The following is a 9094-nucleotide window of genomic DNA, read 5'->3' as shown; positions in this document are numbered from 1 at the left end:
CTCACATTAGCTTTAATATCTCTTAACATGTAACTCCTATGACCGTTTCGTTTCTTCCATATGAAAGTATACTCATCAAGGTTCATTTACATAGCTTATTCACTATTTAATACCATTCCTACAAATTTTGGTGATTTTTCACATTCACGTCACTGCAGCTGGCAGCATCTGTTTTTAAGGTAGGTCTTACCTATTTTGTAGTCTCCATGAACCAACTAGTCTTGCCATACATAGGTTCACATATGATCATTTTAACCATACCAATGGCTGATCATGTGACCAACACTCCCATTTCCAATCCATAATCACGTCATGACACCATATAAATATATACAAACCGCAAATGGTCTAAGTTCGTACTTCACTTTTACGAGCCATTTTCGCATGGCCGTACACATATACATCACAACATATTTGAACCAACAAGGGGTAGTCCTATACATGCCATTTCAAAGTTCAACCAAAAATTATACCAAAATGGAGGCTTTGATAGTGTAGATGACTTCGACTTTAATGATCCCGAATCCGATCGCTAACGAGCAAAATCTATAAAACAGAAAGCCAAAGCAACGGAGTAAGCATTTTTTTTATGCTTAGTAAGTCTCAAGCAATAAAAATCAGCTTTAACCAAAGCATTACATTCACATAGCCAAATGAATCATTTCATTAATACACATTCGCATAATCATACTTCACAATCCCAACTCTTATGTTCATACACAAATAACGGCCTAGTTAATGCCGATAGCTCATTTATCATTAGAGCGAATTTTCATACACACTTACTCATAGTGTGCGAAGCACATACAACACATACCTTGTTGTTGGGACTTTCACAAGTGTATTAACTGAAAATTTTCCAGCAAGTTCAAAATTTTCGAATCACATACCTTCGGAGTTTATCCGGCTATAGCTGATCGTTCAAACGCCTTCGGGACATAGCCCGGTTATGGTAGCCCGCACAAAGGCCTTCGGGACTTAACCCGGATATCGCAACTCGCACAATTGCCTTCGGGCTTAGCCCGGATATCACAATTTGCACAAATGCCTTCGGGTCTTAGCCCGGATGTAGTCACTAGCACAAAGGTCCTCGGGACTTAGCCCGGATATCATTCAATTGCTCATGCACACACATACATCAATAATCATTTCACATTCATGTTTCATTCTCGTTACTAAGGCTCAAACACAAACATATCACTAGCATAATCGCCTTCGGGACTTAGCCCGGGTTTCATTCAATTGCCCATACACACATAAATCAATAATCATTACACATCCCTATTTCATTTCACATAATTCGAGTAGGGTCATTTCTTGAGGACTTACCTCGGATGTTGTCGAACGGCTTTTACGGCTATTCGATCACTTTTTCCTTCCCCTTGTCCAATTTTGGCCCTCTAAGCTCTTGAGCTAATTCAAACAAATTCAATTTATTAAAACCTCATTATGCTAGCTTATGGCCGAATATGACAAGGAGTCTAAATGGTCATATGGCCACCCTTTAGCTTGAATACACAATGGTCATGCACATTTTATACTACATCAAGCAATTCAATACAATTCATTCAAGCATCAAGGAAAAGCTAAGGCCATCAATAGGCTACCTAAGGCCGAATATACATGTCCAATTTTGAGGCCAATTATACACTTAATACCACACAAAAACAGCATGCATTTTACTAGTTAATGTTTTACATATTGTGGCTCAATACTTATAATATAGCATCAAGCACTCATATGGCCGATTATACTTAGTCATACTTGCACCAAATCAACAATAAATTCCAAGATTTCCACATCATATGTGTACTAGGCCGAATGTACTTGCAATTTCACAAACATTCTTCAACATTTTCTTCTTTAAACAAACATATTCATCACTTACTTCATAACCAAAACATCATGTGCAAACATATATATACATATATGTGCATGGTCAATTTCAAGGTGTCCATAGCCATCCAAAACACAAATTTTAACTAACATGCAAGAAGCATGAACCATGCTCATGAATGCATCATGGCGAATACATCACAATCATGCCCTTTCAACTTCAATCATGGTTAAACAAAAGAAAACTCAATGTCTTACTCAAGATGGCTACAAAGAAATTTCAAGAGTAGACAATCCATCATTGCATGCATCATCATCAAGCTTCACACTTAGCATGCAATGGCTTTATCACAATATCAACTTTGACCAAATACCACTTCCATGGCATAACAAGGATTTGAACCATGGCTAACATGAACAACAAGGTGGCAACTAAAACATGCATGAATCTCATGACACAACCTCATACATACCTTAATCTTGATGCAAGTTTAGCCAAATCTCCTTCTAGATCTCTTCTAAACAAAGAAAATGAAGCAAAATCTCTTCTTCCCTTAGTATTTTCGGCCAAAAGGAGAGAACAAGGATGAACAAAATTTTTTGTTTTCCTTCTTAGTTGCACTAAGAATGGGGGAATGCTACACTCTCACACATTTTTTTTTGTTTCTCTTCCCACATCTAATTATTAATCATTTCTTTCATGCTCCATTAACAAAACATGTTTCAACATGTTTTCTTTGCCCATAACCCATTCATGGCCGGCCACCACCTATAAAAAGGGGGAATTTGACATGCAAGTCCATTATTTTGCATGCATGCTTTAATTAGTCATCACACATTTCCCTATCGTACTTTCAAAGTTCACTACTAAGTCCTTTCTAGTGGAATTCACCTTTATAACACTAAATCAATCATCAAAAAATGTCATACATGAGCACACACATATTATAGGCATCAAAATAAATTTTAAATTATTTTTATGCCTCGGTTTTGTGGTCCCGAAACCACATTCCGACTAGGGTCAATTTTGGGCTGTCACACTAGGTTGCGACTGGCACTATGGCTTATCTCTAAAGACATATTAATGATTTGTGTAAGGAGGATCCAGGCGATGGTGTGCTTGAGGATTTGGTTATTACGAAGATGCATTTTGATAAAGGATGGGAAGGATGAACGCGAAAGAGGATTGTAAAGTTTTTCAATGTCACAGATTTGACTTAGGGCTCTAGATGTTCGGAAAGAAACTTGGATTTTGACACAACCTGAAACAAAATTGAATCCAAGTCAGATAAAACAATTAAAATAAATAACTAAAATAAAATAATAAATCAAAGATTAAAGAAGTGAATAAAGAAGATAAATGGAAAGATAGAAGGTGGCGTATAGAAGTCATAAGAAGCCTTGGAAACATGAAAAATCCACAACCTCCTTCAAGCGGCTCTAATTTCCCCTTCAAGATAGAAACCTTGGCAAGAAAAAGTTTGAAGATGATCCCCACAATCTAAAATGATTGTTAAAACTTTTCTAAAAGAAACTCAATAGAAATTCTTGAAAAGAAAAACCCAGAGAGAATTTATTAACTCAAAAGAGAAATAGAATAATAATGAATTGAATGTATTGTGTACAATGCAAAGACCTATATATAGGCTGGCTAAATAAATCTAAATAAAACTCCTAAATAAACTAGATTTCTAATTTAATCTTAAACAAGAAGTTTTAAACTAAACTTTCTTGTTAAGATAAATTTCCTACATAACTTAAAATACTTAATAATTATAAAAAATTTGGAATAAAATAATAATAAAATAATAAGAGTTGATAAATAAAATGTTGGGCTCATATATAATAAAAATTAAGCCTAAAACTCAAATCCAATATGAAACGTCTAGGCTTGTGATCAATTGGGGTTCTTGAAATGAAATGCCTAAGCTTGTTAGCATTTTCCACATGAGCTTGTCATCATAGATTGATAGTTTAGGCCCACAAATATAATTAGTCTATTCTAATTCATCATTACTCCAGAATTCATCGTCTTGAAACTTCAACTCTTCTTCTCGAATTTTCTTCGTGATAAAGTCTTGAACCATTAAGTTGAGTTTTGACTTTATCTGTTTGAATTTGGATATCATAATTGGGCCTTGAGGAAAACTAAGCTCATCTTGTAACACCCCAAACCCAGCCCAGACGTTATGGCCGAATCTGACGTGCCACATTGGAGTTGAAAACCCACGTTCCGTTTAAGTGTTTTAAAACCATACATTTTATTGAGTTAACAAAGTGTATGGAAGCTGGGCACCAGGTAGGTATCCGAGACAGAGGAGGTGAGCCATAAAGGCTGCTTAAGTACCAAGCTCTTTAATTGGATCCAATCCTAGACATGCCCACAACCATAGCCACACTTGGTTATATCGAGTTTAAATTTGTTTAAGTGGACGTCTTTGATAAATCGATTAATCGTGGTGTTGAGATATTTTGAAAGCAAGTATCCTTTTGAAAACACGTCCTAAGTCTAGCCCATTTGAAAAATTATTAACCAATTTTTAAAGTTATTAAAATTAAAATAATTCCGAAAAGAAATAAAAGGAAAGTTAAAATTGGCCTTATTACAACCCAAAATAAATAATAATTAAAGTAAACTAAATGAAAACCATCACTTATTTAAAAGCCCAAAGATGATCACCGTGGCCACTCTGAATCCTCTCCGGCCCAAGTCCCCAAATCAAGGCTCACCTGCAAGGTTAAGGAAAGGGGGGTGAGTTTGGAAACTCAGTGTGCAACAAGCCCCTTTCAGAGCCCAAAACAATAACTGCCTGTTAGGTCTAAGCCCAAATCCAATCTCAATCATGCACTGGGCCGTAGCCCTGTTCATATTTCATATTTCATAATCTTGGGCGAAGCCTTTTCATGTTTCATATTCTCGGGCAAGCCTTTATCAGAAACAGTATGGCCCTTAGGCCCATTTCAATGTCACATATGATTTCAATGAAGAATGCAACCCATTTGGGAGACTACTCAACCCACCATCCGCTACTCTCCACCGTACCAACCAACACACCATGTGGGATTAACTCGACCCACCCTCCAAACTCTCCAACGGCATAGTCATTTATCATATAACTGGAGGCCTAGCCTCTTTTAATAACTGGGGCCAAAGCCCTTTCAATAACTGGGGCATAAGCCCTTTTATAACTGGGGCATAAGCCCTTTCGATAACTGGGGCATAAGCCCTTTTTCACTTCCTCCATCCATATAAAAACCCAACCCAATGCATTTATGATTACCTCATGTGCATATCATACATATCATGTTCATATCATACATTTCATGTGCATATCATACATACCATCTTTATCAAAATCCCATGTATTAAAATCATACATAAACCCTAAGGGTATAATGGTCATTTTTACCTAGGGGCAAAACGGTCATTTTCATGGTATAAGGGTAATCTCATAATTTTACCAAAAATTAGGGTTTCCATGTTCATTAACGATTACTAACAATTCATGGGTGCAAATAGTGATTCTGGCCCATTTTTAGCGAAATCGAGTTATTGGGCCTAAAACCCCTAATGGGCCCTACTTAGCCAATTTCGTCATCTAGGCCCATTTAGCCTATATTCCATAACGGTTTTAACAGTCTCATCATGCCATTTAACAGATTTCCGTTTTCTACCAATTTTACCCAAATGGGCCCGAAAGCCCAATGGGCCCCACTTCGGCCCTTCGAGGCCCAACTTACCAAGAACGCCAAAAATCACATTCTTACCGTTTCCATCATTCTCGATCATCGTCTCATCGATTCTAACCAACTAGTGAGCGTTAAACTTGCTCATAAGTCCTCGAAATGCCGAATTAGGCATTTCGCTTTTCGGCATTTTATTGCTTTAAGCTATGAAAGGGTTCGTTTACACACCTGATTTGCGATTTTCCTTGACGAGATCTCCTATGCGATTTCTCCTATAATCAATTGTTAACTAGATCAGCTCGCAATAATTGAACCAAAATAAGAACTTTCCAATATTAACACTTACACATTCGGCCACCATCCATAATGGCCTTAGGCACCTTACCTTTGTCGCGATTGATGACTAGGCCTAGCTACTCCGGCGATCCAAGCTACTCCAAATCGACACCACACCTTGCTGCTCCTTCAATAAATAAACCAAAAATATTAAAAGAAGACCCCATAGAGTCTATGCCCATATTCGGCCATCTCCCTAAACTTGGAGTTTCGGCTTTTGACCAAAGCTACACTAGGAATTGTTTAGAGTTTGAACACTTACCACAGTCTTTCTCCTCTTGAATCCGGATGCCTAAAAGGTAAAGGAACCGAATGCCAACTATTGAAAAGGAAGAAAAAGGTTGCTGGTCACAGAGAATCGGCACCCCCTATCTTCACTGATTCGGCTTTTTGCGGCACTTCGGCAAAAATAGAGATAAGGGAAAACAATGGTGAATGAAAGGAAATAGTGGGCTGATTTGAAAGAAAGAAAAAGGAAGAAAATTTAGTAGAAGAGAGGTAGATTCGGCTGGAAAAGAAAGAGAGAAAAAGCTACACACCAAAGAACAAAATCGGCACAACTAAGACCCTAATGCCGAAACTACTAACCTAATACCCCTCTGCCGAAAATCCCCTCTCCAAACTCCCTTATTCGGCCAACTCTATCTCCACATCACATCCCTAAAATCTCTCCCCTTATCCCTCCTTAATTTATGCATTTGACTTGATCCAACTCTCTCCTCTTACGAAATCCACTCGGTTCCAACACTTACCCTTCCCGCACAAAAATAAATACTCCTATTTGCCAACACAGGAATCGATCCTGTGTCTTCCCCAACACTTACACGCCACCTTTAAAGCTCCCTAGTGGCGTCACTTAGCCACTTTTCCAGAGGATCTTTTTGTGATACACTTTACCCACAACTTAATATAAGGGCACCTAGCCAGAACCCCTAACTCCTAAGTCCAAAATTTAAAAATTCCACCGGGTTTTGGCCAACTCATGGGCCTTCTATAAGCCCATTTACACACCCAAATTATGAATTCCATCATCACCTACCAAATTTTAGAAATTTACTTAAAATATCAAGAATCGCGAAAAACCCGAAAATCAGGATGTTACACATCTCTATTATGGCCTTTGAATTGGGCTGAGTTGCTTGTATCATTCCCCTTTCTACAAAAGGATTTGTCCTCGAATCTGCAATATCAAAAGGAGAAAGGTCAGCGACATTAAAAGTGGCACTAACGTTATACTCACCAAGAAGGTCAATTTGATATGCATTATCATTAATGCACTTAAGTACTTGAAAAGGTTCATCATCATGTGGATCCAATTTTGTTTTGCGTTTAGTTAGAAATCGCTCTTTTCTCATGTGGACCCAAACCCAGTCATCGGGCTCAAAGATAATTTGCTTGAGCCCCTTGTTAGCTTTGTTGGCAGTTGCTTCATTTGGTTGGTGATTCTTTGTCTTGCTTTCGCATGCATGGATTTCACCAATTCAGCTTTCTTCTCACCATCTAAACTAGAAATGTTTTCAATAGGAAATGTTACAAAATCAAGTAAAGTTAGTGGATTAAAACCATAAACAAGTTCAAACGGGGAATAGACAGTTGTAGAGTGAATAGATTGGTTATATGCAAACTCAATAAATGGTAAACATTCTTCCCAGTTTTTAAGGTTTCTACCCATAATAGTTCGTAGTAAAGCACCTAAGACTCGATTGACTACCTCAGTTTGTCCATCAGTTTGGGGGTGACATGTAGTAGAATATAATAATTTAGAACGAAGCTTACCCCAAAATACTTTCCAAAAGTGGCTTAGGAACTTTACATCTCTGTTCGATACAATGGTGCGAGGTATCCCATAGGCGCACCACCTCTCGAAAGAATAAGTCAGCCATATGTGTAGTGTTATCCGTTTTGTGGTAAAGAATGAAATGAGCCATCTTTGAAAACCTGTCAACAACAACAAAGATACTATCTTGGCCTTTTTTGGTTCATGTTAAACCAAGAATGAAATCTATGGATAAGTTTACCCATGGCGAAGAGGGAATCAACAAAGAAGTATAAAGTCCATGAGGCATTACCTTAGATTTTGCTTGTTTACAAGTAATACAATTAGAACATACCTTTTCAATGTCCTTTTTCATATGCGGCCAATAAAAATGTTCATGTAGAATATCTAGTGTCTTGGCAACACTGAAGTGTCTTATTACGCCTCCACTATGTGCCTCATGAATTAATAACTCTTTCATAGAACATTGTGGAACACATAACCTGTTTAGGCGAAAAAGAAACCCATCTACAAGATAAAACTTGTTAAAGGCACCATTCCCACAATTAGAAAAAACATTTGCAAAATCAATATCATTTAAGTATAAATCTTTTATATGTTCAAACCCTAAGACTTTAGCATTTAATGTAGTTATCAAAGAATATCTACGAGATAAGGTACCAGCAACTACATTTTCTTTACCTGTTTTGTACTTAATTGTATATGGAAATGTCTCTATGAATTCTACCCACCCATCGAGCGTGTCTCTTACTTAAATTACCTTGTTCCTTTAACCATTTTAGAGATTTATGATCTGTATGGATAACGAGCTCATTTGGCAGCAAGTAATGTTGCCAAACTTGTAGAGCTTGAACTAATGCCAACAACTCTTTATCGTAAGTTGAGAAGTTTAATTGCAACCCTGTCAATTTTTCACTAAAATATGCGATTGGCCTTTTTTCTTACATCAACACTGTACTAATTCCAATACCTGAAGCATCACATTCAAGTTTGAAAGTATTAGAAAAATCAGGTAATTTAAGAACTGGAGCTGAACATAACTTATCCTTTAAAGTTTGAAAAGCCTTTTCCTGAGCTTCTCCCCACTTAAAACCTACAGATTTTATAATTATCTCAGTTAATGGAGCGGTAATAGTGGAGAAATCCTTCACAAAGCGCCTATAAAAACTTGCTAAACCATGGAAAGATCTCACCTTGGTAATTGATTTAGGAGTGGGCCACTCTCTAATTGCCTTTACTTTGTCCTAATCGACATGAATACCTTGAGCACTTACTATAAAACATAAAAAGATTAGTTTATCACAACAAAAAATGCATTTATCAAGGTTGGCAAATAATTTTTCAGTTCACAGAATATCCAAAACAGATTTAACATGAAAAACATGTTCATCGAAAGAAGTTGAGTCAATTATAATATCGCCAAAATATTCTACCACAAATTTACCCAAATAAGGTCTC

The sequence above is a fragment of the Gossypium arboreum genome, chromosome 6 (genome assembly GCF_025698485.1).
Source record: "Gossypium arboreum isolate Shixiya-1 chromosome 6, ASM2569848v2, whole genome shotgun sequence".
Taxonomy (NCBI): domain Eukaryota; kingdom Viridiplantae; phylum Streptophyta; class Magnoliopsida; order Malvales; family Malvaceae; genus Gossypium; species Gossypium arboreum.
Note: the sequence above shows the minus strand (reverse complement) of the source record.